Below are 26,613 nucleotides of genomic sequence, written 5' to 3' on the forward strand. Positions count from 1 at the left end.
AAAAAAACAAAAAAAAAACAAAAAAATGTGTAGTTTCTCATGCACTGCTGCATCAGGACAAATACTGCTGTATTCATTAAGCGGGCTTATTATAACCACAGATTTTTAAAGATTTCATTACAGCACGATTTATTATAAAAAAATTTTTAATCTTTTTCTGATTTTGGTAAATTGTTTTATTTCAAGTTTCTGATTGAAAGTGTTGCAGAAATCTCTGTGTCAAGTGATGGATATCATCTTCAGATATGTAAGCAATATAATAACACTTTATAACGTTCAATATTTTTTTATAAGAGAAAATAATTTTCTTCCAAAAAAGAATTAATGTGATTTTCTTCTTAATCTTTGCATGAATAATTTGAAATTCAGTAATAAATACACAGGTAAAATTGCAACGTATGTTTAACATACGTTAGGATTTTCATATGTTGAACATATGTAAAACACATGTCGAGATATGGTAATCCAAACGTATGTTTAACATATGTTGAACACATAGGTTAAACATATGTTTTAAACATATGTTAAACATAATGTTGATCCGAAACATATGTTTAACATATGTTGGGGTTTTCCTATGTTCAACATATGTTTAACATATGTTCAACATATGAAAATCCTAACGTATGTTGAACATACATTAAATAATAAATGCTGGCTTAATGCGCTACTTGGCCATTAGCTTGAAATTTGTTTCTTTCCTATAATCAGTGTATTAAATGGAAATTACCATAATCCAGTTTTTGCTTTAATAATTGAAGAATGTCATCCAAGTTCTCCATGTACCATAAAATTTGGTGTTCATGGCCTTACTAAAACCCCATACTTCATAATCATAAAGTAAAATGGATTTGACAATTTTGTTAAATGCATCTAATTTACAATCGATACATAATGTTTGTATATTTTAGGAATGACTCTAATTCTTGGCCAAATTATTCGAGTATAACCTGGTTTGGGTCAGTTTACGCTTTATAATCCGCGAAGCGGAGTCATTCCTTATAATTTATTTTTAAAATCATTAAATAACTATGGGTGTAAAATTTCGTTGCATTTTAATAGTTCAAATTTGCCGCTCAATAATACAACCGTAGTAACGGAAGTGATGGGAAGCGAGGGGAGGTAAAAACTGATACATAGGCCTAGCAGCTTTGTTGTTTGTTTACATGTGGTAAGATCGAATTATTGTTTGAAGTTAAAGGTACATTTATTAAATCTGGAATTTTCTATGAATCCCGAGGACTGGAAATGAGAGGATTGTATGGATACAGATGATTCAGCTGGTTGTCAGGGGCGTGTGTCCCCATACCAAACCAGGTTATACAGAAATAATTTGTGTTCCTTTTTGGATATTAACCAATCAGAGGCTAGAATACAAACAAATTAAATTATTTGACAATAACACTATACATGGCTTTGTGGCCTTTTCCCAAAGGTTAAATGATCCATTTTTACAAAAAATGACGCCAAGACATGTATAATTGTCAACAATTTTTCTTCATCATTATATTCAAACCTAAATGAAAAGTCTACAGTTGATCTACCTATGAAGAAAATTTACAAGTGAAATTTGTTAAATAAGTATATCCTGTGTTCTTCATTATGTTTAATAGATAATTTACGCTTCGATAAATTTTGTTGCTCAACTCGAGCTGAAGTGATTACATAGGTCATTCTATAATTTCCTCTGTAACAGTCATGGAAAAATGAGCATGGACATTCCAATAGTACAGATGGAACATAGTCATAGTTCAAAGTAAGTTCATGCAATGGACAATCCAGGAAAGGATCAGTGTGATCTAATTCCTGGGCTTTCTGTACACGGACCAATGTCTGCTTGGTATTAAATTCAAACCCCCCAGTGAAGATACCATGACAGGTGTCCTGGAAAGACAAAATCAGAAATGTGTTAATCTCAACTGGTCAAAAAATTAAAAAAAAAACACACTAAAACCTTTTAATCAAACACTAAATCATATTTTCATTATGTATGACTCCGTTAGCAAATAATTAGTAGTATATTTTAGAGTCCTTTAAACATAAATATCTTCAATAAATGAAGATATAAAATATTCTTCACAACTTTGCATTGCCAGCAGTGGTTGAACACCATACTTTATCATTTTGCCTTCTCCATATGCAGTACATATCATTCATGTAATAAATTTAACACTGAATTTTATTTTTCAAAACATGAATCAAGAAGTTCCTTCAGGCATAATGTATTAGACCTCTTGACCAGTTAAAATGTTAACACAGAAATGAACAATGTAGCTCTGAAGCAGTTTCATACAGGTATGTGGAAAGATATTTGCAAATGTAAATATTTAAACTTAAGGTTAGAAATACAACTTACACCATTGCTGTACTTGTATCTCACCCAGTCACCACTGTTGATGAGATCCAATGACTGTGTTGTTACACTCTGGCTTTCATGATATGTTGCAGTGTTGTCTAATCCTATTTGATAAGAAATCATTGGGTCATCATTCATAACGGAGTATTTCCTAATATGACCATTGGAGTGTCTCTCAAATTTTGAAAGCTCTCCTACTGTTTTTTTTTTTTTTTTTTGCTGTCTTCTTTTAATCCCAGGAAAGACTTTACAGATGGCTCCGATGCGATGCAGCTTTTAAAATACATTCTGCAGCTTGTGTCCTGTAAAGAGTTTAGACACTGAAAAATATAAACTTTATATGTTTGACGTTTCTGTATATGTACAATATAAGTGAGAAATTACAAACACTCTTCAAATCAGAATAAGTTTCTACCAAGTGTCATTTTCTTTAAAGTAACCACCAGTGATGACATGATAACAAAGAATGTGCTGTGCATATTTCGCAGCAGTATCCCGACTGCGGGCTTTTTGATTTTGTAGAAAAATCTGATCCCTAATTCTGCCATGATTTTTTTCAAATGCTTCATCATCATAAGAAGGTTATGGCCCATGCCTATGGATATCATCAATCTGTTTAAAAAAAAAATACATAACAACTAGATACATCCTGTTAGCAAGCTACTAGTGAGTCTTCAGTTCTAATTGTGAATAAAGATGTTTAATAGAGTGTTGATGCCATCATCCTTAATCTAAACTTTGTCATGTATAAAAATATTATCAGATGGTTTTAAAAAATACCATTTAAAATAAAACATATATTAAGAGTGCAACGATAAACCGTTTGACGGTATATCGCGGTATATTTTTCCACGGTTCAACTCTCGATACGCTAAACTTATATCGCGGTTCGGTTCAATCGGTCCAGAATTATCCGAATCGTCCGTTTTGTTTCCTTGTTTACAATTTCAAAATGGCTTCCGCGCAAAACGTGAGGTCGACGATAACGCATTAACGGCAGTTAAACTCATCTCCAGCATCTTACAGACCTCAGATTTAACACAGAGAAGGACTTAATGTGATTAAAAGTTATAGATGTTAAGACAAATGATAAACCCTTTAGATATAAACGTATTCTTTGGTAATACACGATATCTCATCAAGCGTGTATTTCGATGAAAATTCGCTGTCTTGTTGACTAAAACGTGTTAACACGAGAAATATGACAACTGGTTTTCTACATAAATAAAAGGAATAAAAGAATAAATGTCTTCCTTTTTCATTCCAATTTAAAAGGAAGATTATTAGGAAAGGTCCCCGTAGTTCCCTGTTAATGTTCATCATTGTTTAGAATATTGTCACAACTCAAAGATGTACCTATCAATCCCATTCAAGTTAACAAAATGATATTTTAATTATTATCAAAAAATATGAACATTTAATATAACCCTGTCAAGTTTGAAAAAAACATGATGACAAACTTGGCAGACTTTTTAACCTTGTCATGTATCGTGATACGTATCGTATCGTGAACTGAATACCGTGATATGTATCGTATCGTGAGGTTGGTGTATCGATGCATCACTAACATATATCACTGAAGAATAATTACAGCATGAAGTAGGAGATGAGTCTTGGCTTTCCTAGCAAAGGAAGGTAAAAATTCTGTGATCATTCGATGGCACGCTGCAATATTTTCCGTCATGTTCTTGATACTTTGCTCATCTGTTTTCTTGTAAAGTTGCTTTTGTATCTGTTGATTTTTAATCAGAAATTTTAATAAACAAAGATGTTTGTAACAAAGTACAAATAATGGTCATTTTAAAAATTTTAACATTCGATAATCTATAGATGTAAGATTCACTTTTATTTACAAGGGCCAAACAGCAGGTAAGCTTGATAAAAATTTGATCCACCTTGGCAAAGAGCAAATTAAAGGGAGCCACTTGCAGCTAAAAAATTAAGATGCATAAAGAATATATATATATGCAAAATTTTTAGTGACATAACAAAACCACTATTAGCATTTACAAGTCATGTAGATTCACCAAAAATTTTGAACATACACTTCAGCTACTGACATTTTCTTGCATGGACTTACATAACTTTTGAAGTCTCTTCCTTGTCGACTTCCAATATGTTTAAAAAAACTCAGGTCCTTTGGAAGGTTGAAGTGTTTCTAAATGGCAACCCATTTTCTTTAGTTTCTCTTGATCTACTTGTTCCACAATGTATGTCACAAGATGTTTGGTCAAACCAAGGGGAACAAGATGTAATAATCCCACTGGTATATCTCTGCATGATAAAGTAGAACATGTGAATGAAATAAACGTTCAGAGAGCATTACTTATGTTTGCAACTGGCACCCCCAGTTTCTTAAAGGAACATTCTTTTATGTTCAAAATGGTTCAAGAAAATAATAAAAAAGTTATTTGAACAATTGGAGTTCTCCTTACTATCTGTTGATCAATCATTACAAAACTCAAACCTGATCTTTGGTTTTCCATTATAAAGATACACTGCATATTTTGAATCAATTCTCCAAACAATAAAAAAAAAATGTTGGTATAGACTGACCAATAGATAGAAAGACAGCAATTAAGGCTATTTATAGTCCCTGTGGTTTCACTGGGGGAGGACTATAGTCCCTCCAATTTCACTGAAAGGGGACTACGGCTCCTCCAGTTTCACTGGAAGGGATTATATATAAACAGGGAATTTATCTATGTGTATGGATATAAAGCAAAAATACAATGTATTATTATACCTCATTATAATTATTCTATACAATGCGTTATCTAATTGGTTCTAGATTATCACGTGAAAGGGCCATAAAACTTCATATTTCCCTGTCCTGTCATGATTTTCATCATATTCAACCTCTTCGGAGACCTGGTGCATTTTCCCGCAATAGTTATCGTTCGTTGAACGAATACTCCCGAGAGTAGTTAAGACGTCACAATAGCCTGGTTCACATCACAAAATTGAAGATGGACTTCTGTAAATTGTTTCAGTAGCTCTACGTTAAAATTGAAAGTGAATTTAAGAGCGGTGCTGAATTTGAAAGTTTTTGTTTATTTTTAAAGTTTTTGCTTGTTTCGGTATAATAAACAATTTATTGCATGAGTGTTTGGAAAACATGAAGATTTATTCAGCCAAGAAATATATTCCCCTCTGGGAATATGATTTTACTTGGCTGAATAAATCTTCATGTTTCCCTCACGATCATGCAATATATGTATAATATTAATTATACTATGGTAAAAGTTAGAATTTAATATGTACCTGTGTGGGTCAATAACATCCCATAAACAATTGAAGTGTTCCTTGACACCTGTTTCTTTGCGTAGCATGGCTTTATCCTATTCTTTAGACCTCAGATGTAATCGGTTAATTGTTCGAAGTGTTTCCTTTGGTTTTCTAGAATGTATATCCTGATCAAATGTCCCAGCCCAGCAGGCATTTCAACGTTGATTCAACGTTGCACTTCAACGCATATGAAAGTTGAGGCATCGTTGAGACATCAACGTTGATTCAACGTCAATTTTCAACGTTGAATAGACGTTGAAAATGGGTTGAACTTTGGTTGATTTATAGTTGAATTTTGGTTGCAAATGAAAGTTGAGGCAACGTTAAAACTTCAACGTTGTTTCAACGTCAAATATCAACATTGAAAAAAGGTTGAACATTGGTTGAAATTAGGTTGACTTTTGGTTGAATTTTTTTGGTTGTACAAATGTTGAAATTTGGTTGAAATCACGTTGTAGTCATACTGAGTTTTGCTTTATAAACAAATACATTTCACACAAGTTTTTATTCAAGTTGCAAAATATTTAAGTTGTAATTCTGTATTACGATTCTGCGTAAATTTATTTTAAACTGTATTTTAAAAACAAAGATAAATCCAGGATCCAATCACCGAATCTCAAAAATCACTGTTTAACAAAATTTATCTTCCTAGTGAAAAGGGGGTCACAGTAATCATATCCAGGTTCATCATATCATGCATTTGTCTAAAACTTTCACAAAGTGGCGGATCCATTGATTTAAATCACGCGCATAGTTACATGTAAGTCCCACAAAATGACTTATCAGTCGGAAAGAAGTGAACAGGAAGCTCCATCCTCTAATGCAAAACCTATTACCAAAAGAAATAATGATAAGAAAGTCATTTATTTGATAACTTGTTATTTCAAATGATAAAAATATACATGAATAATAAAAAAAAACAGACAAAAGTACATGTTCTTATACTTGGAATTAATGAAAAGAATTAAATTTGTCCTCGTGTTAAAATTCATAACTGTAACAGTATGATTATAAATAATTATTACTGAAGAAAAATGTTAAAAACATGGAGGTGTACATACACAATGTTGCATTCCTTTGTAATTTTCACGGGCGATGAATCTTATCCAATCAGGGCATCAATTACGTCTCAAAGCCGTCAGTGGTTAATGGAACCTTACGGCCAACTGCAATTAAATTGTATACTATATTTTAATTTCATGTGCAAATGAATATCAACCAAACACATAAATACACGAACTAAGGATGTGCATTTCACGCAGATTAATTTAAACAATATTTTATTATGTATAATCTTAATAAGGTTGGACAACAGGCACTGCCTGTATAAGTCCTCTCCATATTACAAGATCAAAGTCATACATTTACAAGTAAATAATACTTACATATCATTGAAAATATAAAACATACATGTGTATATTCAAAAGAAATTTATAAAAATAAGACAAAATTAATGGTAGAAAATTAATTATAAGTGAGCCGATGATACAATAGGTTTTCAGTTTAACATATATGACTAACAAAAATAATACAGGTTTAAATGTGAAAGCTAATAAGAACACATTAATAGATGCTGGTTCTGTGTTTGACAATTTAAAAAAAAAAGAAGATAAACAATATCATGCAAATCTTTTTGTAGATGTAATAAATTCATGAACAAGTTTAAATACTGCAATATTTTGGTTGTAAGTAAGGTTATATATTGTCTCCATTAAAAATAAGTTTTCAGGATAAAGGTATTGGTAATTGCAAAGTATTAAAGTTTTGCATGCAGATTACAAATATGCTTACAAAACAAGAATAAAATGATGTATGGGTACTAGAAGATCTAAAATTTCTTCTAAATCCATTAAAGGAAATTATACTTACTGGGCAGAAGTGGATAATCTAGCCTTAATCCTTGTGCATGGCATGTAAAATACATGATATGTGAACAGAAAGAAGACGCGCACTTCTTGTCCATCAGTTGAATTCAAATTTTGACCTAGATAAGCTGCAAAGAACTTCTCTGTATCGCTGCCCAGCAAGAAAATTGCACAACAAGGTTATCATGACACTGAAACTGACCAGCTAAGCTAGAACCACTATTATCTGATCTTATCTGATGCCTTGAAGATAAATTTGGGGAGTGGATCTAAGTAATGTAAACTTACCGGGGTTAATTGTTAGTGTGAAAACTGTTAAACCTTTCTGTAACGTTTTATGATATGAAAAATTCTAGTAATATATCTAATACAGTTTCTTTTTTTCCCTTTCATATAAATGCAACAAAAGCACAATCTAATGTAAAATCAGACTTCTTAATTCCGCTCAGTATACATTCTGCGCAGAGTATACGGCACGGATCTAAGATGTCTAATTTTAATTCGATTACATTAATTTGGAATAAATTGTTATTTTTATTAATTCTACAGCAACATGGAATTACAGAGAAGTATTGGATAAAGATGTCATTATTTATAAAAAGCTTATCTTAAGCACAAAAAAGTTTCTCTTTTTCATTTATGTAAAAACACTGCATTCAGAATTAATTTACAAATTTTAAACTTTTTTGAAACATGCAATTACAGTGGAGAGTTGAATATAGATGTCATACTTCATATTAACTAATATTAAACATTTTATTACAGTACTGTAAGCATCTTACAAAATTCTTTTTAATGAAATTTAAATCAATTAATTCATAATAATTTCATTTATTGTGAATAATTATGATATTTTCTAACAATGCATATATATATGATTGCGCCCATGAGAAAAGGGCCCTTATGGCAATTTTTACACATTTTAAGTTTTTCATGGATATTTATAGAGCAAGGTTAGAAGTTGCCAAATCTGAATTTTTATGGCCCTACGTCAACTCTAAGTAGGTTTTTTCTTCATTTATATCAATGATATTTTAACAGGTAAACAGTGACGTCATGTTACTTTCGCACCAACGTCAAAAGTTTTCAGAGTGAACATGACTTTCACTTTGCATTGTAATGTTACTACGGTAATAAACGTATGTTATTGAGTATTTCCAGAAACATTTTTGAGTCATTGTCTCTTTTAATAATTGTATAATATGATAATAAATAGTTGTATTAACTATTATCCATCATGCAGTGGTGTATAGAATTATGAGTGTTTGTTCGTTTGTTTATTTTACATTTCACTATGCTGGAATGTCAGGAAAACCCGAGAAGCAAGCGGCTTCTGTTCAATATCAATTTATTCTCTCAAAACCAAAGTATTTATCTCGTGAAATAATCGTTTGAGAAACCTGTAGAATTCATTCGAAAATCATCTCATTTTAAGCATGGTTCTCGATAGGACAAGATGTCAATTTTTTTTTTTTTTTGGGGGGGGGGGGGGTTGAATCCAGTATAAACGATATCTCTTTCAAAATGAGAAATATCTGAAAAAAAATTCTCGGGAACAACAATAAATTAGATGCTGCTGGGTAGTGAAAATTTGTTGTTGTTGTTTTTTTTTTTTTTGGTTTTTGTTTTCTAAATATAATTAGACAGAAAATTTGTGAAATGTAGTGAGTCACTGTATACGCTGTTCAACAATTTAAGGACATTAAGTTGATACACTGCATGTTAAGCAATATTCGATAAAAAAATCTTCAAACAAAAAAATCAGAAGGACTTCTGCCCGCATGTGGTAACAAAACTTCTTTTTTCTTTTAAATTGAAATAATACACATTTTTTCAGTTATAGCAAGGAAAATTTTTGAATAATTAATTTTAGGTAAGCAGGTTGATAAATTATAAACAAATGGATGAATTATAATTCACATGCATTTAAAATGAAAGGAACAGATCCAGGATGATTAGTGGTTGGATTGTGAGTGTGTGTGTGTGTGGGGGGGGGGGGGGGGTAAAAGTTAAATGACAGAAACATGCAATACTTGTAGTTAACATGAGTTTAATAGCATACGAGGGTTGTCTATTTTTAAAATCTTCCTACATTTTAGGTGTGCAGGGGGAGATGCCTTCCCACCACCAACCCCATAACCTCCAAATACGTCATTTGGTTAGGTTTGAAATAATTTCTCAATTTATTTTTGCACCATTAACTCTCTCCTTACGTACATGTATATGAGCAGGGTCATTTTCAAAACAAACAGCGATCATGAGCTCCACATGCCTGGAACTGGAAACTTAACTGCTATCAAATCTAGTTAGTCATGAGAAAAATTGCGTCCTAGAATAACGATTTTGTTTGATTTTGTAAAATTAAATGGTTTTAGAAGAACATGTATACACTGGGTATTAATTGATATCGGGTATTTCATTGTCATTTCAACAAATTTTATCTGAACTTTGAATGAAATCAATATGTCATTTTTTAAGATTAATATTAAATAGATTTTTCTAAGAAATAAATCATAAATAATTATATATATGTTGTCGTTATGAATCAGTGACATGCAGATTAATTAATATACTTTTTCGGCTGGGGGCGGGGGGTGTAAAAACTTATTGAAAGTTTTATATATCCAGTCAGTTAAATGCGACTGGTTCATAATATTCCTTGACTGGCTGAGTTTTTAAATGACAAATTTTTACGATGTGGCACACATTTAGGTACATGTAAATATTGTTATGTTACATTTCTCGCGGCTTCTTTATTGTATGAAATTCTAATGTTATTGTTTTCAAATGTTATTGTATATGAAGTTTTACAATATAAAAATTTCATTCTGGCCCCATGCCAGAGACTTGGATATGCTTATTCCTGTAAAGCTTTACTGATACACTGTAAAGTAGTTAGGTCCCGGTAATATAAAATGACCCTGGCCCTCTTCCCCGGTCTCCTGCACTGGCACAAAAATAAAAACTTGCAAACATATTCTTTGTCTTTTGTGCAGTATATTTTTAGCATTTAATTTAATTTGTACAAAGCATGTTTAAATACAATTTGATCTTAACAAGATTTATTTCAATAAATCCAAATATCAAAATCAGCCCGTTGACATAATTCAACGGCAAGTTAAGCAATATCATACTAAACCGATAACTGAAATTATTATTTCAATAAGAAAACGAGTTTTAGATTGATAATAGAACTGTAATGACATACAATGCTGAGATTCTATGAATGACAAGCATTATATATATTTGACTTTTAAGTGACTAAAAACTGCAGATAAAGCTAAAACCTTTGAACTTTTTTATGCACAACATGAGTACCAAAATGTTATATTCTCGAATTACTGAAAATAAATAGACAGCAAAAGAAAAAAAAGAGATAGAAATTTCTTTTTATAATACGATATTGTTGTGTTTTTGAAAATTCGCCTTTTCATTAAAGTTTCACATTTCACATTGTATTTATTTAATAAACTGGATTTAATGTAACATCTCTCTCTCTCTCTCTCTCTCTCTCTCTCTCTCTCTCTCTCTCAAGTACTTATGTCGGAAGTGGCAACAACAAAAATAGGACGAAACTTTTTTTTTTTTTTTTTTTTTTTGTTGATTTCATTTTATTTTATTTAAGTTTATGATCATTATTACTGAAAAAAAAATTAAAATTCAAGTTATTTTAAAAAAAAATTTCATGTTAAAATAAATAGATGCACATGTAGATTTAAAAAATGAATGAAAGTCTGGTTCAATGTAGCATCTTTTCTTTTTCTTTTTCACTTTGACAGCAGCTAGTTCCATGAGCTTTCAAAAATACTTTTAAAGAAAATATAAATATAATACTTACAATTAAAACGTTTTTTAACTGATGATAAGTAAGATTTTTAAAAATATTTTTTATACTACGGGAGCAAATTTGTATGAGTATGTTGATTTTGAATGGTGTTAAAAAAAAAGAAAGTCCCTCTCTGGTACCTCTCTAGTATCTCGCTTGTCAGAGTTACCTATCTTGTTTTTATTTATAGTTCATAAAAATAATATCACGTCTGTCATTCGTTGCTAGATTTGTGAAAACTTACAAGAATACTTTTCTTTTCTGTTGTATGTTTACATGATCGATGTGTTGAGAATGGTGGGGCGGATCTTATACAGGAAAACGATTTCCTCTGCAATATTTTGATAATATACACGTGTCTAACAAATAACTTCAATTTGTCTATATATCAAAATCGCATTCGTTCATCCATATTCAATTATCCAGAAAATCACCTTGTCTGAAGCTTCTATACATGTATCTAGGAAATGCATAGCCCAGATCAGAGACGTATAAAATGAAGCTACAATATAACATGTAGTAAAGAAACGGGTCTCGAATAAAATTCTAAATATTTTAATTAATATCATTGGACTAGAAGATGAAGACGTGAATTAAAGTTATAAATGAAAATAAATAATTATTTCAATGTACGTTGAGAACAACGACAAAAGTGAGCTAGACGTGTCAAAACGTAAAACACGTGGATAAAAAAAATCTGCGTCGACGCTCACCGTCTGCAACGTCATATCTTTATGACGTTATTTCTCTGTTTTAGCAAAATTGCCATAAGGCCCTTTTGTCATGGGCGCAATCAATTATAGCAAAAAATTACACTGATTTAGCGTTCAATAACCCTTACTATTTTGACCTTGAAAAATAAGGCACTCGTTACCCGTTGTTTCGACATTAAATTAATTTTCCTTACTTTTTCAACGTTGAAAATATGTTGCATCCTCGATTTTGTTTCAACGTAAAAATATTAAAGAACATTCAAAGTTGAAAATATGCTGCATTTTTAACATCGCTTCAACCTTAAAATAACAGGAAATATTTAACGTTGAAAATATGTTGAATTTTCAACGTTGTATCAACGTTGAAATATCGACAAACATTCAACGTTGAAAATATGGTGCAGCTTCAACGTTGTTTCAACATTGAAATAACACCAAACATTCAACGCAAAAAATATCATTCTGCTTGTTACATAATAATCCCAAACTCAAACACAGGTTCAACTAACAACATGGAGAAATCTTGTATTAAGCTGTTCAAACTTTCATAGAAACCTTTAATATACCATTTATAAAATAAAATATATTCAAACTTAAAATTTATTTATGACATGAATGCAAAAGGATATTTAGTTGATTAAATTACACACTTCTTACATTCTGGTTGATAGGTCCAGAAACCGCCTCTGAACTTTCTTTTGTGTAGTACGATTCATTTTCATACGTTTTTCTGTGTTTTAAGCTTTGTAACTTTTTACAATGCTTTCTATCACTTGAGATAAGAAATGCTCTATTAAGGAAAAAAAATAATAGTCAGAATATTATATTTATCTAAATTTAGGTACTTTTAATTTAATCTACTGTACAATAAAGCAATACTTTATTGGCTGAAAAATACATGTATCATCTAAATTGAATTACATAGCTTGCCTAATTCAAAATTTTTACAATTTAACATCATTTTATTGAATTTTTTAAATTATGAATTTTATAGTACAAAAATAAATTTTAAGGAATGAGTTCTAGTTTTTTTTTTTTTACTTTTGTTATACAAGCATAACATATTTAAAACAGTTTGTGCTTTTTTAAAATTACTTTGTAAAAATTCAATTAATATTAAATCTCTTACTTCTCACTTTGGCAGCATGGAGGTTTAAGTAGCATGGGCTCTACACTTGAAATAACAGCTTCTTTTACATTTTCCTGATAATTAGAACATGGACAATATATAAAATAAAATGTAAATGTGAATGTATTTGCGCAAAGAATGTCAAAGTTTTCATTTTCGTTAAGTATGATGTGTTAATTTTCAGTCTTTTCACTTTGATTTTTTTTATAAAGTTTAGTATGAGACTGTTTACCTTGACATTTTCTACAAAACTTTCAATAATTCCCATCTGCTTAGTTTCATCTGATTCAAATATGCACACCTCATTTTTTTTTAAAAAGCTGCGTTTTCATCTGCAGCATAACAGAATTCTAAATCACTTATCCACTTCTCTCCATATGCAGGATGACTTTTTTCTCCTAATGAATCTACTCTGGGATACCTATTATATATACATATTACATTAAGTTGTGAAGAATATGTATTGATCAAAATATAGACCTTGACCTTTGGTCATCACAAGAGTGACAACATGCATGAAGTATATTTAAAAACAAATGCAAATCAATCACCTTGTTACAGACTTTGTAATTATATTCAATTCACTACAATGGCCAGTTTACTTATTATATATCAAGAAATTTATTTACACTTACCTGATGATTGCTTTGGAAACATTAGGGTCAGCAACTACCATCTTTACTATTGCTGATGGTTTAATAACCCACATTGGAGTACTGTCATTATCATGGCTCTATACAAAATTATGATACAAATTCACTGATAGAGAGAGAGAGAGAGATGCATGTACACCATTAACACTGATTGTACAGGATCGACAGTGTAATAAAATAGATATCCTCTATTTATCCATTTCATCAAACAATACTTAAATAAATTGAATATTTACTTTAATTAGGAACTCGTTCCAATTAAAGAAGCCAAAGCATTTTCTTTTGATTGAAGAAAACGGAGGAACATCCTCTACTCCACACTGTTTTAAAATGAAAACAACAAATTTAACTACTTCATCACTCGGAAAAAGAATAATAAAAAGTGTAAGAATTCGTACAGATATGTGCCAAAAGGGAAAATAATTTTATTTTTTTCTCTATATATTTCATTGAAAAGAATACTTTGTAAAATCACTGGAATGGGAACATTTTGACAGATTTTTTTTACCACAAATTTCTTGATAATCCAAGAAATTGTTATATTTGATAAAACATTAGTTTTTATCTGATCAGCATCAATATTTAAGAAATATTGTAATTTAGGCATGTTAAGTGCGACATGAAAATTTAATTCATATACACACAATGAATTATATAGTCAACATTGATCTTGAATTTTAGAACTGATGTAAGCATGGTAAGTGATGAACTATCTTTTTCTAAAAACTAAATATGTAATGATCTTTTAGAAAAAAAAACACATTTCATGATTTAAGTACTGAAATAAATAATGAAATTAGCCGAACACGTAGAACATCCGGCCAAAAATTACAACTTGGAGTTTTACTGCTTAGTTTTTCTTTTTTTTATTCGGTGTTTTCATCAATTTGTGTTAATTTCATTTTACAACCGATCGGAATTTGACCAAATAGTTATTTTTTAAAAAAGTTTTCTACAACAAAATGCAATTTACAAAATTCCCTTCGGTTCTTTGATGACGCAGACGGTGTCGTATGGTATCGTTGCAGGATGAAGGTAAGTTAAAGTTCTATACTCTATCCCCCCTTTTTATTGACTTAAATTCACAATAATTGAAAAAGATACATTTATGATAGATAAATTGATGGAAAGACTGTCTTTTAAACGCAAAACAAAAAAAAAACTTTTTAGAGAAGCAAGATTTAAAGTATAAACAAAAAAAAATGATCGGAATCGTTGCTATTTGTATACCCCCCCCCCCCATCTCTCGCTCTCTATGTATTCCAAATTAAACTTACATTTATAATTCAATTTTAGGAACTCAGTCAAGACTCGCAGATAACACAAGTATCCGAAAGTCAGGATCTTTTCCAAGACTATGGTGCACAGAACGATGATTTAGGGAGAGGACAACAGAATGACTTAAAAGAAATATGCAAGTATATTTTTATACCCCCCCCCCCCCACACACACACACACACAAAGTTGGGTTTAATACATTCAGGTGTTAATGGCATAACAGTTATTTAATTAAATTATTATGGATAATTTTTAAATTTTGATATCAATTTAATTGAGAAATTCTTAATATTTTGTGAATATTCTCATGGAAATCTTACCTAAAAATTCTCTGTTTACAGGAGAAGCTGCATCTATTTCTGAGACATTTGTTTACAAAAAAAACATGTGGCTGATCTCCAGAATGAAGAATGCCAGGTGAGAGAAACTGTCTAAATAATTGCATTACAAGAAAATTAAAAGACGATTGTTTAGTACATAAACTAGTAATAATGATATTAATTATAATAATTATTTTCCATTCTTTGTTTGTTTGTTTGTTGTTTAACGTCCCTCTCGAGAATTTTTCACTCATATGGAGACGCCACCACTTGCCGGTGGAGAGCTGCAAATTCTGACCTATGCTCGGCACTCAGAGCCATTGAGCAGTGAGGGATCTTTTTCGTGCCAGCACCTACTGCGACACGGGACCTCGGTTTATACGGTCTCATCCGAAGGACCGATCTCCACGTCCCACAGTGGGATTCGAACCCGCGACGTAAGGATCAACTCCTTACTCCGCGACTCTAGAGCAGACGCTCTACCATTGCGCCACGCGGTCGACATTTTATATTAGTCTGAAGTGAAGAAAAGCTTGCTGAGGGATGGCAAATCCTCGGATATTGATGCATTAAAAAAAGTCAACTCGATGTCTATGCTGAAGTTCACAGAATTCAGAAACCAATTCAGAAGGAGTGTAAGTTTCTATAAATAAAATCTTTATTCCAATGCAATTAGACAAGGGTACATTTTTGTTGTACTGCATCCCTTACATGCTCCTTATCAGTAAGAAATTATGAAGCTCTTGGAAAATTAGATATTTAATTATCAGATCGATGACAAAATGTAACTTAATTTTGATCGGTAGATATTGTTAACATACATCAACTATATTTTCACAAATATAACATTCAGTGTTCTCTTTAGAAAATGGAAGTTTTCAGTTCAGTTTTCTTAAAAAAATTAAGATATCATTCCTTTAGTATAAAAGTATTAATTAAAAATTCAAACAAAGGGTTAAAAATTGATTCAAACTGGCATAACTTTAACAATGGGGGTTATCATGCGTAATAACTAAACTCAAACTTTTTACTTCATTCATACTCTCATATGTATAATACGTGTAATGTATAATGATTACAGCTTGTACAGAAGAGAAAAGTGGACCTCAGAAGTTTGAAATTGACAGAGTTCTGTTGGGTAATCTACAGTCCATTCTGCAGATGAGGAGAAGACATTTGCTCCACTGAGAGACGACGAAATGCCCTACTGTTTGTAAGTACATGTATCAAGATAAGTACTGGTATCCTTTACAAAATTTAAATTCTTGTTATTCAAAATTTGTACGTGATTATCATGTTAAGATTTCGAAAAACAAGAATTATTCATCACAGCATCAAAACTCGCATGATGCAGCATTTTTTCTATCTTAAATATTTGATAAATTTATTGGTATGCATGCAGATTGTTTTACAATACACTAGTTATCTACACAAGATAGGCCATTGGTGATTTCTGTTTTCATATCAACATTTTCAGAGAACTTTCTTGTATAGACAAAAAAATATTTGTCTATACAAACCAGAATCAGAACCACATCCAGCAAGAAAGCCATTTCTGGAATGATTTCAAACATACATTTAAGAGCACCGCAGCCAAACTGAGGATATATGGTTAAAGATGGAGGAGTTTGATGGCAGAAGACGAAACAAGTTCCTCAACAGTCAAGGTTTGGTTTTTCCTGATACAAATAGATATTTATGAGTTACTCTGGAATGTCACAATGCAATTCATTACTTCATATTATACCAGTATTTCAAAAATAAAGCAGGATTGTATTTAAAATGCATAATTACACAATGCCAATTTCTAAATATGTAAATACATTTTTATTAATTTTAGATGCTGCCAACTCTACACTCATTAGTTAATGACAGATGAAAAAATGAAGAATAATAAATAAGACTTGATAACAATGTTGTTTTCTGTTATCATTTAAATCTTTTAAAAGGTATTGTTGAAATACACATGTCAAACTTGGTGCCCTGCACATTATAAGCAGAAGAGATGATGAAATATTTTGATGGGTAAAAAAAATACATTTACCAGGAAAGAAGAGGAAATAAATGCAACAATGTATTAAAATCCAGAAACCGTAGTACCTGGTATAATATATGTTCAACATGTGTATTATGAAACACATGTTCATTCATGGTGATAAAAACATATGTTAAACATATGTTTTACATATGTTTTCAAACATATGTTAAGCATATGTTGTTCGTTTTTTATTAAGGTCTTCCGTTCCAACGGAAGACCTTCTACTGATTCTGATGGTTAAAGATTACCTGCAGTAGCATTTTATTTTTTGAAATGATAAAGATCACAATAAAATAATACGAAAGAAAAAAACCGCATCGAAATCTATGCACAAATAACGAAGTTATCGCGCTTTAAAAGTGCCTATTTTTACCTGTTTTGAAAATCCAATCAAGCGAAAATAGAAATGATCGATAACGAGGCTCTACTGGTGTGACGTCACAACATGTACCGCATAAGCGGGTCAGTATTAACGACAATGAGATTAACTTGGAAAACAACGACGATTTTAGCTTTGATATGAGACATTGGTCTATAAGTTTTAAAAATTCAGACGGAATAATTATTGAGCTTTGCATCAGACCTTACTAGGCTGAACCAGAAACCGATTCTAACGAGGAATTTATAGAGATTTCAAAACAACCTACAGCCAGGGTCGTGTATACTACAATTAAAGTTCCTGTATATATCTCCCTGTTACAGCCTACTGAATATGACTGAAAAAAAAATCATCAAAACCAAAATACAGGAATTTTTAATTCTATATTTTCAATGTCCTAAAACAGTTCGTTCATCAAGCTGTTAATTATTTCAACAAGATCTTCATTACTATCGGCTAAATGATAATTGACGATTTTCTCGTTTGGATAAAAATTCTTCTACGTCTAAATTTGATAATCAGTTGTTACCATTTAGCAATCAGCAGCAGCAATATTATCAATTTAATTTTACTTCAAAGTCACGACCAAATATATTTTCAAAAATCGGGTCATTATCAATATACAAATTATTAAAACTAATTGTTAAATAATGATACCCGCGTACTCCTGATTATGGTAATGTACTTATATTTTTTTTGTCACTGTACTAATTAAAATTAATTTACAAAATAAAAATTTAGAACACTTAACATTATATCAAATAGTGTGTCTGCAATGCTAAATAAATCTTAACCCCTCTCATCTCTCTCTCTCATAGTCTATGGTCCTAATTACAGAAGACCCCCCTCCCCTTATCAAATCTGTAATAGATTCGGAAACAAAACTCATATATGTAATTCCGATCGTTAGTGGTTTTATGAATAATTTAAATTCTAAATGTATATTGAATTTATAAGAATAACATGTCAACTGAGAAAAAAAAATCATTTTTTTTTTAATTATCACTAATTCAACAGATAATCTATTATAATTCAGTAAAATGTGAACTAAAAGTTAGGTGAATATACTTGTGTTTTGTATATTTTTTAACTGTATACAAATCACCATGTGACAGACTAAACAGTTTTAATTCATTAAAGTGTAAAATATTTAATCTATCAGATTTTTCAACAAGTTCTTGGTAATCAGTTTAATTTACACGTGTGGTGGGGGAGGGCTTGGGATTACGTGATTAATACACTTGCCATGGTCAAGACCGATGACTTGGAAAGGTGTGATAAACATTCGGTACCTCCGGCTATTTATTTATGTCCCACTATATATTTGACAAAGGAGCCGATGAATGTCTCAAATCGCACCATTCAAGATTGCGTCGAGTGATTTTGATTGACAGGTGAAGCACGTGGATTTCGTACGTAACCACGGAGATGAACATGTTACAGGTCCCTGGTGCAGGAAAATAAGAAACACGAATAAACAGATGTTGAATAAGCAAGAAATTTATTTGAAAATGGCTTTGACAGATTATGTAAGAAAGATGAATACAGAAACACTTGTTTGAATCAAAAAATTATGTGTGTGTGTGTGTTGGGGGGGGGGGGTTACTTATAAATTCAACTGACGTTAAAAATGAACAATCCAATATAATAATAAAAATGTTACTGATATTGAAGATATAACGAAGAACATAAAATTAAATAACATTTGTTGTATCAATAACATGGGGAGGGGTGTTAAACAAGGGAATCTCAGTCTCACTCACTCTCTCATATTAATTCTATGTACTTCCCAATACTAAATAATAGAAAAATATATACGCGTATTCTATACTTTCACTTTTCAAAGAATACAACAGCAAACATCATATAAGTACTTACCAGGGACCTATACACTAACCCTGTACTTACTTTTTTTATTTAAATTAGAAATGTTTTCTTTTATTAACGTACGTTTACGATCTATGATTTGTTAGTGAAACGGTCGCATGTACTGTCTTTTTGTGATTATTGCTTACAAATAGAATTTAAAAAAATGTCAATACATATTCGGAAGGAAAAAAATGACGATAGAAATGGCATAACCCATCGATTCCTAATTGTTGGAAAATATGAATCGATGATTTTTGGCAATTCCTTGTATCGTTACTTATTATAACCACACACAAAGAAATAATGAAAAAATATTCACTAAACTAATTTCAAACAAAAATAAGAGCAAATACTATAGTCATAGTTAATTTAATATTCACAAAATCCCTAAAAATTAATGGAAAAAACACTAAAAAACCCCATCGTGTTTCCACCGTATTCTATGCATTCAAAATGGCCGGTACATGTTGTGACGTCACAGCGGCTAAGGCCCGAAAACCGAGCGTTTCAGAAAATCGCTCAGGTGTGAAATAGGGTTTTTCCCCAATAGCTTCGTTAGTTGTGCATAGATTTCGGTGCGGTTTTTTTCTTTAGTTTTATTTTAGCATGATCTACAACATATTTAAAAATAAAAAGCCACTGCAAGTACCCTTTAAGATTATTATTCTTTTTTTTTCTTCTTTTTCCTAGACGCCAACTTTGAGAGCTCATATCTCGCTCATTTCTCAACGGATTTTGCTCAAATTTGCAGAGTTTATAGACGTTACAAAACTCTATCAGAATGCTGTCAAACAGTTCAAAACGTCACTTCCGCTTTTGAGTTATTGCCCTTTAAATAAAAATTTATTAGGCTTCATTTCCAGACAAAGGCTCCGAGACTACAAAAGCTGGAGGAGAAATTCTACCGAATTTAGATAATAGAAGGATTGAAGTTGTGCACATCGTTTTTTGTTTTTCGATTTCTGTATTCAAAATGGCGCTAATTAGGGGTCAAAATTGAGAACGCCTAAAAGAGCGAAAATTTAGACATATTTTCCTTTGTATCTTTAAAACTAAACATATTTTGATAAGACATGTAGAATAAACGTTGTGCACAATTTCAAGGCCTTTCATTTGACACCACTAAAAAGGGGCTGGCCCCTCAAATTAGGGATCTGGAGCCCTTTAAAGTTTTTGCTTTATAACTCAAAACCGGTAAATATTTCGAAATGGCTGTCGTTAAAAAAGTTGCTCTTTAACATCTTATTGATTTCATAAAAACGTTATTTTGTTCGAGTCTTGTGTTTTAAATGCGCCAGAAGCTTGACCCATATACAGGTAACTGTTTTCATTCAGCAAGTAAACGAGAGCTCTTCATGCGTGTAACTAAAATAAACTTAATATAAATAATAAATCTGGCTACATTAGATGCTAATATTCTTTAGAATAAGGTTCTTGAAGTGTTTTGTGCTTTATTTCCAAGTTATTTTTTGACAACTTTTCGTTTTATTTCATTTTTTTCAAAGTCGAATAAACCAGTCTACTAAAAAAGGGGAAAAAAAGATAACCTTTTCTTCTTAACATATAGAAACAAACAATTAATAATATACTGAGAAAATAAAACATAACTTTGAAGCATAGACTATTTACAGCCATTAAGTGTGCGCCTTTTACATTCACCTTGTGTGTTTACAATTATGTAACACCTCCCTCGATAGCGCGTGGCAAAGGAGGTCACCGGGGATCAATCGGCGTGTGTGATCCAGCGACCTAGTCATACACAAAACAAATCATAGAATGGCCATTCCAAATTCATTTTGTAAACTAAGTCATGAGTGGATAAATACGTTAAATTTTTCAGATTATTTCATAATATCTTTGATTAAATCGCTAGGGTATTTTATTTAATATTTTATTCGCTGAATTACAGGAAAGTTGCATAGGTATTTTTATAAACAATTTATTTCTCGATATCGAGTTAATTGTCTGTTTTATTCATAATAAAATTCAAAATATGTAACCTTAATTAATTCCTACTAGTAATGGAACTTTTGAAACTTAAATGTACATGTATGTAATCTAATATACGTTCTTTTGTCGACGCCCTTAAAATGTACAACTGTATATATACAAAGCGCCCCAAATATATGCATATCGAGCGTATGGAAATACAAAATCCCACAATTACACGCGCCTCCAAAATATGTAGAATGAGACATACATGCGTAACTGTATTTGAATATTACAAATTTATTAGACACCTAACCTTGAACAAATTATTTTTATCTACTTAACTTGTTATTGTATGCGAACAAAATGATAAACATGTAATTATTTATAGGTTCCCATTATTTTTTCTGACACGCATGTACACGCAAGCAAGTACAGAACATGCACGTTTTATAAGTGCATATGCAAGAGCGCCCCAAATATATGCATATCAAGCGTTTGAAATTCAGAAAAATTCTAAATCCCAAGTCTTTTTTTCCCATTATCTTTGCAATAAAATATCGGTTAAACTGAAATGATTTTATTGATTTACAGCATATATTAAAGTCAATTATAGGTCCGCTGAGTTGATCATGAGTTGTTTTCATAACGGGTAGTCCTCCTGGCCAGTCATCGGTTTGTAACATCCTAATTACACAGGTAAATACTAAGATGTCAATCCATATATTTTCCATAAGAAATGAATTACCGGGAGATGTCTCGTTTTCTCCGATCATATATTAATTGACAGCGTTTATGAACAGCTGTTAAAACACTGGCCTTTGTAAACCGGTAAATCACAAAAAAGAAAAATTCGAGACAAAAAACAGAAAATATAAATGTCTCTGGAAATAACATTGCCTTTAGATAACTAAATTAAATTAATGTCTGCCGATTTTTGAATTAATCTGAACATTCATTGATGTGTACCTGTACAAGCAGTGTGTATATTTTCATGAAGCCTTCGTCCAAACGAACAATATACTAAATCTTGAATGAATTAACTAACCCCTCAGTACACACACATTCGCCTACACCTGAAATCTAATCAAAATCAGATCTTTTTTACGGACGGAAATTCTGATAGTCGCTGTATTTCTAATCTGATTGACTATACATGTACAGTACAGGCAACGCGGATCCCGTATTTCCCGCGCCCCGTCGCGGTATAAACACAACGCGGGATTTGGCCAGGTGAGACAGGTAAACCGCGTTCCCTCCGCGGGAAATTCATCACCTACCTGTCCCCGCCGCGGTTAAATCATCGATCAACTAGTATAGTAAACAAACGGGAGTTATCTCCCCGAACAGGAATTTTGCGAAATTCCCTCTTAAAAAAAACAAATTAAAATCCCGCAGTGTATGTATATTTATTAAAGTATTTTCTTTTATTTCGCAAAAGGTGAAAATAATGAATGAACAAAAAGAAAATTGTAAAGCAGAATATATTTAATCGGTTTTTTTTTTTAATTTTATTTATTATTATTAATTTTGTTAAGTTATATATCAATACTAAAGCGACATCTTTTTTTAAATAGTATCAAGAAAACTATTTATAAGCTGAGTCATTTGAGAGTTTAACGTGACAAATTTTTATGTCGGAAATATAAGTTCTAATAACTTCTCTTTTCAAATTATATGCGAACTGCAATGTTACATACACGTGCTAAACAATAGTCAGTGCGAATTCCGATTAACAGTTTTCAGCGTTCCTATGAGGAAAAAAATATATCTGTATACTGTTCATGTTTTTTTTTTTTTTTTTTAATTTTTTTTTTACCAAATTTAGAACAATATAATTCATTTAAATAATTTCACTTTACTGTATTAATGTGCAAGCATTTCCCTGAAATTGTCGAATGACCGGAAAGCTGTAATATTCGATGGTGAGCATTTACAGTGAGTGGGCGCGTGAACGTTATAAAAGATATCAATAAAATACAACAATTTTTATCCCTCGATATTTACTTCTTTTGTAAACAGTGGTTTGTTTTTAATTTAAACATTTCTCCAATTACAGAAGATGGAATGTGCATGGTGATGAACTTCACAAAAGAATTAAAACGGGGGGGGGGGGGGGGTATATCACTAAAACTTATTATTCTCAATAATACTCAAGAAAAAAATCAATGCCAAGTTTACTTGAATATATTCTGTTTCTTTGTGTATTAAGTATTAGTCGCGATCATTTCCTGTGTATAGGGATTAGCAGAGCAAGAGCAGGAAACGGCATGCCCTAGGGGTTTCACACCTGTCCTAGAGTACCTGTGGTAAATTTCTCTGCATGTGCAAGGCGTTGTCTAGCCATACAACAAACCAGTCCCTTCAACGTTTCATTATTTCATCATTTTCAAATGTAACTACAACCATGAAAGTTACGCGAGTCAATATATACTTTTTTTTTTTACCCTGAGTGTATATTAAAAGGAAAAAGATCAATCATACTTTTAAAACAAATTAATAGAGTTTAAAGGTCTTACGCAAGGAAATAGCCAATCAAAATGAACTTAGTCAATTGTAGTTCTATATATACAGAAACAATTTCTTTTTCTTTTAGCATTTTCGGCAACTTTTTTTAGGTCTACAGTTTTAATTTTGGACTCATGTACTAGGAATATCATATCTTTAGCAGAATTGTGCCACTGAATTAAAGGGAACTCTTTTTTTAGATGCGCATGATGCAACTTCCTGGATGGTGTGTAGGCTGTTTGTCAACATGTGAAACCCACGTGTATTTCAGGGTAGGTATGTTTACACTCAATTTTCTTTCTTAAAAGCCGCATAAGGCGTATTTTTTCTGATCTCAAATTTTTGTCTCAGCATTAATCTTTATTTTCTCTTTCATGAATTATCTGCTGAGAGTGTAATTAATTAATTAATTTAATTAAAGCTACATAGTAACATATAGTGAAATCATTTCCTTGTGTGAGACCTAAAGAGGAACAGGTAACTCTCATTTTGACTACAGTTTCTTTGATTTCAGGAGTAGTCTCCCCTTTCAAAGATCAAAATTGGTGGATATATAATGCGGCATGCAGTCTGGTCATCAATGGAGAGTTTCGACACCCGTATACCCGTATTTCTACCAATCACCTCTGTAACCTTTGTTGTGTTCATCAGACAGGTAAGAAAAACAAGATTATTAATTAAAATAATTTTAATGAGATAAATAATTAAGAATAAAACATATTTACATGCACAGACTCCCTCGTATAAGAAAATGTCACATTTTACACATACAATTATACATCATTAATTTACATATCCACATTTTCCACATTTACACAGTTGAATAGATTCAGTGCATAATAATACATAGCAACAATTTTTACATGTAAGACAATTCACAAAATATTTATTGAATACAAATTTCATACATTTAAATTAAATACACAGCATCAATGCCCCCCCCCCATCCCCTTTACAATCTTACAACTTCCTTTTTAATTTTGGATCTGTTGGTGATTCACATTAAGTGTCTTTAGATTTTTTATCGTACTCTAATATCTTTTAGATCTATAGTATTTTCTTTGAGATTTATATTTTAACAGGTTTTGTTTCATTTTAAAGTAATTTTGCCTATTTGTTTTGTTGTTTTAGATGATGGACAACTCTACTTCCTTTTAAAACAGGTGCCCCTACAGATTCATAAAGTTCCAATGTTGAGTTTCCATGACCCCTATTCAGTGAGTGCACAACTTTATGTATTCTGCTTTCAAAATTTCTACTACTTGTAATAAATTTTGGATTTGATTTTAAATATGCCCTATTCACAGATTCAGATTTTTGTGTACAAGTATGATATTTAATTCTATCAAGATTACTTGGTCCTAAAGTCAAATTTATACAGTCTTTTAACAAAAATTTGTCATCTTCTTTCATGTTTAATTCAAAGTCCCTAGGCAACACTGAAGATTTCCACTTATTGCTTTTCAGTCCATGACAGGAAAAGGAATAAAGTTGACAGGACTTTCCGCACTGTCCTTGGTAGCAGCTTATGATGGAACCAACAGCAGTGGACATAGCGCGCTTCATCAAAGGTAAGTCTCCGGAGTAGTGTTTGTAGCAATTCTCGTACTCTGTCCTGCATCGAAACTTCAGGTCCAAGGCAAATCTTCTCTGCATGGATTCTCTTATGGCTTTGGTTCTTCCCGGAAACATGTGATTGCTGAATGGAGCCTTAGCAGTCTGATGTTGATGCAACCATTTTGGTCCCTTTTTTGGCATGATTATTATTTAACTGTACACTTGTAGACTTTCTCTAATAATATGCTATTGTATGTAGTGCACATTCTTAAGTATTGTAAACTTTTGTGTTGTTTATTTATTTTAGAGCTGCCTGGTCTTCTAAGAGAAACTCCATTCTTTGATGACTGATGGAAAAGCCTCACCCCCCCCCCCCCACTGCTAAAGAACCCCTTATCTTAATCACCAGCCATTAATCAGTGATCACTGTTATCAAAGCTCCAAGGTACATTATTGAAGTCTCTTTTAACACCATTTTTTCCAGTCTCTGACTTTGTTTTAGAATTAAGATTTTCAATTTTTTGCTAATTAATTCCTTATAAATCAGTAAACTTCCTGTTTCTTAGCTAATTAGAGCTTATTAATTAGAGTTGAAAAAAAATTTAAGCAGATAACCAAAAACCCCAACATTTCAGCTTGCATTTCATTCCAATTTTTTGTCTCAATAATTCACTCATAAGATTTTTTTAAGTTTTGAAATTAATATACTGTAGATGAATTTGTATGGAAATTTAGCCTAAAATTCAATAATCTGTTAGGAAGAGTTATCTCCTATTTTTCATCCCTTAAGGACAAAGATAAATTCTGATGCACTAGTATGTGAAAGATAAATAACTAAGAGACATTTTATGCAAATTTCATTTAATTTCATTAACTTTTAGTTGTCTTAAAGGTCTTACGCAAGG

The 26,613-nt window shown here is 31.4% G+C and overlaps 1 protein-coding gene, 1 long non-coding RNA gene and 1 pseudogene across 4 annotated transcripts in view; 2 read left to right on the forward strand and 1 right to left on the reverse strand.

The window, feature by feature from the left end:
• Window positions 1-1,557: 1,557 nt before the first annotated feature.
• Window positions 1,558-14,319, reverse strand: LOC133198273 (uncharacterized; annotated as a pseudogene).
• Window positions 14,320-24,241: 9,922 nt separating this feature from the next.
• LOC133199052 (uncharacterized) lies at window positions 24,242-25,724 on the forward strand. Its single transcript, XR_009722734.1, has 4 exons — window positions 24,242-24,423; window positions 24,666-24,806; window positions 25,283-25,368; window positions 25,619-25,724. It is a non-coding gene; the product is annotated as an uncharacterized LOC133199052 (long non-coding RNA).
• A 299-nt stretch (window positions 25,725-26,023) lies between these two features.
• Window positions 26,024-26,613, forward strand: part of LOC133199050 (uncharacterized) — a 269,846-nt gene continuing 269,256 nt past the window's right edge. Inside the window, exon 1 of one of the 3 annotated variants that reach the window (XM_061334941.1) lies at window positions 26,024-26,153. The gene's annotated coding sequence lies outside the window, so the exon portion shown is untranslated. The remainder of the gene's footprint in view (window positions 26,154-26,613) is intronic. The other 2 variants (XR_009722731.1, XR_009722732.1) reach the window with 2 other exon arrangements.

Source organism: Saccostrea echinata, unplaced genomic scaffold (genome assembly GCF_033153115.1).
Source record: "Saccostrea echinata isolate AGI-Se365-2 ecotype Australia unplaced genomic scaffold, CSIRO_AGI_Sech_v1 ptg000033l, whole genome shotgun sequence".
Lineage (NCBI taxonomy): Eukaryota > Metazoa > Mollusca > Bivalvia > Ostreida > Ostreidae > Saccostrea > Saccostrea echinata.